This window comes from Cryptomeria japonica, chromosome 7, assembly GCF_030272615.1.
Source record: "Cryptomeria japonica chromosome 7, Sugi_1.0, whole genome shotgun sequence".
NCBI lineage: Eukaryota > Viridiplantae > Streptophyta > Pinopsida > Cupressales > Cupressaceae > Cryptomeria > Cryptomeria japonica.
This window is the reverse complement of record NC_081411.1, coordinates 764,122,508-764,127,106: the sequence shown is the minus strand read 5'-3', so window position 1 is coordinate 764,127,106 and position 4,599 is coordinate 764,122,508.

The window sequence follows — 4,599 nt, the reverse complement described above, 5'->3', positions numbered from 1 at the left end:
ACATATAGTTTTTTTAATCATAGCCTCACATTTATGGGATATAACTGAATGGATGACCTCATGTGCTATCAAAGCACCTTCAACAATTTCTTTCCCAAGGACAAAACCACCTTGTTCCTGAGAAATGATGTTAGGAATAATTTTGGCCAATCTAAATGAGATTGCTTTTGTTACTATTTTGCACATGGTGTTGCAAAGAGAGATGTGCTTGAAGTAAACAAAGGAGATAGGGTTGATCATCTTTGGGATGAGGGCAATAAAGGTTGTATTGAATTGTTTGAGGATGTTACTATTCCTCCTAGACTCGTCCACTAACTGCTAGATGTCAAAACCCATGAAATCCCAACAGCTTTGAAAAAACATAGCAGTGTAACCATCCAATCCTGGAGCTTTATCTGGATGTAGCGAGAAAACAACTACATTGATTTCCTCCATGGTGAAGGGTTTCAAGAGATCATCATTAGTTGTCTCGGATACTAATTTAGGAATATGCTGGAGGCATTCTTGTCTATATAAGTTTTCCCCCTGAACTTCTCCATCTGTCCTTGTAAACAATTTTGAGAAGAAAGCCACTGCTTCTTCTTGAATTTTAACATTATTAGTCAATAATTCCCCAACAACATTTTTTATTTGAGAAATCATACTTTTAGACCTTCTCATTTTAGTAGTAGAGTGGAAAAATTTAGTGTTTCTATCTCCATCCTATAGCCATAATTCTCTAGATTTATGTTTCCAATAAATTTATTCTCTCTGAAGCACTTCTTCTAATTGAAGATTAAGATGGGCTTGTTGACTGAAGGACTAATCATTGAATCCATGTTGGATGATGTTTTCATTTAACTCTTTAATTTTTTGTTCCAAATCCCTTTTTCTGTGAAGATGTTCTTGAAAACTGTATAATTCCATGTTTTTATCTTAGATTTGAACCATTGCAACTTTTAAAAAAATTGAATCATTTTAGAACCGTGGAAATATGGGGAATTTTGCCACCATGTTCGGAGTTGAGGTAGAAAAGTAAAATCTCGAAACCACATCTGCTCAAACTTGAAAGAGTTTTTTGGCTTATGATTATTTGAGGCTAAAGATAATTCCAATTGGATTGCAAAATGATCAAAGCCAGAAAGAGGAAGGATTTGGGAGGATGGAAATAAGAATGGTGAGCACTACTAGGGGTGACAAAAAATTTGTCTAATCTTTCAGCAATCTGTAGGAAGTCCTTTCTTCTATTTGTCCAAGTGGCATTCCCATTTGATGGAGCACAATCTTTCACACTATTATTTTCCACAAATTCAAAAAATATTGCATAGATTTTATAGGAGGAATGATTCCCCCAGTCTTGTCTCAAAGGGATAATATTGCATTAAAATCACCTCCAATTATACAAGGAATATCTAGAAATGTGGCCAAAATCTGAGATATTTAATTCCTAAGATATTTCTTCCCCATTATTGAAGTGGGCCCATAAATTGAAATCAGGTGGAAAATCCATGAGGATGATTGACCTGGATATGAATGTAATTTGCCTTCAGTTCTATGCTAGTAATTTGAACCTCCTCATCTTTCCAAAGGATAGCCATTCCACCTAAATCCCCTAAAGATGGGGAGGCTAGATATTTCCATTTTTTCCTAGACTTAAATGTTGGAGGTCTGAAATGTATGAGAATTTCGTTTCTTGTATGAGAACTATATCTGCCCCACAACTCTCAATCTGAGTTTTGATGAGGCGTCTCTTGTTAGGGGCATTAAGACCCCTAACGTTCCACGTGACAATTTTCATTGCTTTCCTGGAGAGCATGTCACACTCTGCGGGCTAAGTTTACTATCTAGTGTTGTTTGTATTCTTGCTTTAGCCTCCTGTTTGGTGATCTTCATCATGTTCTTTTTTTTTGGGGGGGGGTGGGTGGGGGGGGGGGACTACCAATTCTTCTCTTGGGTTTAAGAGGGATATCCTCTATTATGACAACTTTCTTAAAATGAGTTTGGAGATTGGAAGCCTGAGAGTCAGAGCTATCTGAAAGAACTGGAAGCTGAGTAGATCTATTTTTACATGGCATTCATGTGGAGAAGACTGACCCCTAAAGTCTGGTAAAGGACCCACTAAAATCTAATGAAAAATTCTAGAAAAGTATGCAATATGAAACGAATTTTCAGAAGAGTTATGCAAACACATAACTCCTTTTGAAGCTTGCCTTTTTTGACTTGGAAGATACCCGTCCAGATGATGAACATTACCCTTTATTTTTAAGGGGATAAAATAAGGGGGAAATGTGCTCTCATTAAGCCTAGATGCAACTTTAAGAGACAAGAACAACTTCCCTAAGAAGTTGATGAAATTAGTGTATCTGTCGCACAACCACTGAATTACTGCTTGGCTGCATCCTGAAAAAATAGAGAATAATCTAGAACAAGGCACTAATAAGGCTAATGAAGGAGGATAAACTTGATCTTGACTAAAAACCTCCTCTTTGATCTCATTCATTAACTGATTGCAAGCCTTTATAAGTTGTTCTTCCACAATTTTTTCCAGCATCCCCAAGGGATAATTTTTTTTAAAGCTCGGTAATAAAACTCATATTCATAAGGAGACAAAACTTAATAGTTGGAGCCACCAACACATTAAGAACCTCGAAGATATTTTAATTTTGAGAAAAATAACTGGAATGATGATACCAAAGGGACATGGTTGAGAGAACTTTGAGGCTTGATCTTCACTCTGGGAAACTTCCATAATATTTATGGAAGGAGGTTGAGGCGTTTTTTTGAGAGAACATAAAGGTGGGAGAATAGCATGATCTGAACAAACTTTAATTACATCTTCATCAGGATTGAGGCATTGAGATGTAAAGCGACCCAACAAATCAGAGTGTTCTAAGACCTTAATTGATTCATCAATGACAATCTTTTGAGACCAACCTCCAAATTTAGAGTTCATGGAGATTTGATTGGGAAAATATTTGGAGAGTTCTAGTAAGACACACACCCACAAGGGCAGATCTATAACCTCAAAGGGAATGAGGTCATTCTTAACAAAAATCCCTATATGATTAGCCAAGATTTCTATCAATTGCAAGTCCCTATATTCAAGAGGCATAGGCGATAAAGAAATCCAAAAAGGTGCATATCTCATGATGCTACAATTTGGATCAAAGTTGGGTTTCCATGGTGTGGTAAACAAATTAAAACCCATACAAAACCAGCCTTTGAATTTGTGGACTTTATCTCTTAGGGATTTTGAAGAAAAAATTACAATAAAATGATCCAATCCATGATCTATATATCAAATTTATTATTTGATTAATTAACCTTTCTTCGGTTAATTGAATAAATCCTATTTATTTGATTAAATCGCCTTTCCACATTTAATTGAATTTACATTTAATTAAATTTATCTTCTGATATAAATAAATCAATACTTATTTATAAATTACCCTCCCACTTCTTTTTCCCTACAAACGCAAGTTGCATCCATTAATTGAAATAAATCATTTTATTTTAATTAAAAATCCTAAATTCTCCCGCTTGCATCCTAATCATTTTTTTACAACCTCCTAAATCCCACTTAATTAAATCAAATCCTATCCTAAACATTGTCACATTCCTAAGAAAAAACAAGTCACTTCTCAAACCCTCAAAGTCTTCATAAACCATTAAAGACTTTGTGTCTACTACAAGTTAACCTCCAAAGTCTTCAATAACCATTAATGGTTAATTCAACCTCAACCCTTGGTTAGAGAATTTCTCTCTAACTTAACCCTTATCTAACCCATGGGTCTCTTCAAGCATTCATTGCTTTGACCATGGTTCTCTTTAACCTTTGCACAAGAGTTTATCCTTTGGGTAAAGGCATTACCCAATAACTCAACCCTAACCTTGCTCCCTATGGTAACCACCATGTCTTCTCAAGAATTTAATGCCTCTTCTCGCTCCTCTCAAGCCTCCTCATGGTGACACTTGTCAACATGGGATTGGGTTGAAAGTCTCACCTGGATTGAAGATCATTCAATCCTAACCCTTCTTAAGCCAATTCAATCTTGGCCATCCAATTGACCATTTCTTCTATAAATAGCTCCCATTTCTCCATGATCAAGATCCCAAGTTATTGCATGCTAGTTTTATGCATCCAGGTTATCAAGAATTTGCATTTGCCTCTCTCATAAGCTTAAATCATTTTAGATAGAAATAACATTATCATAGCATTATAACCTTAGAATAATCATGTTTAGCATATCATAGCATATCATGATAGTAGTATATATCATCTTCATGCTAGCTAAAATATCATACTAATCTCATCATCTTGCACCATATCATAGCTAGTTTAATATCAATATCAGGCTAAGATCTTAGTTGCACTTTAATTTAGATCTTTCATCATTTGAAATCCCTCATTCTTTAGGTAGTCATCCTAGAGATCAAGTGCGCATCCAAGCTGAGAGCCACCTTGATTTGAAGGATCCTTGGAGATAGAGAACAATTGAACAATCTTAGGAGATGAATGATTAACTTGTTTTGTCATTTAGATCTTTGTTTTATTATGTTTTATTGGTATACTTGCTTGTCTATGCTATTGATTGGCTAATCCTCATTCTAGGTATACAC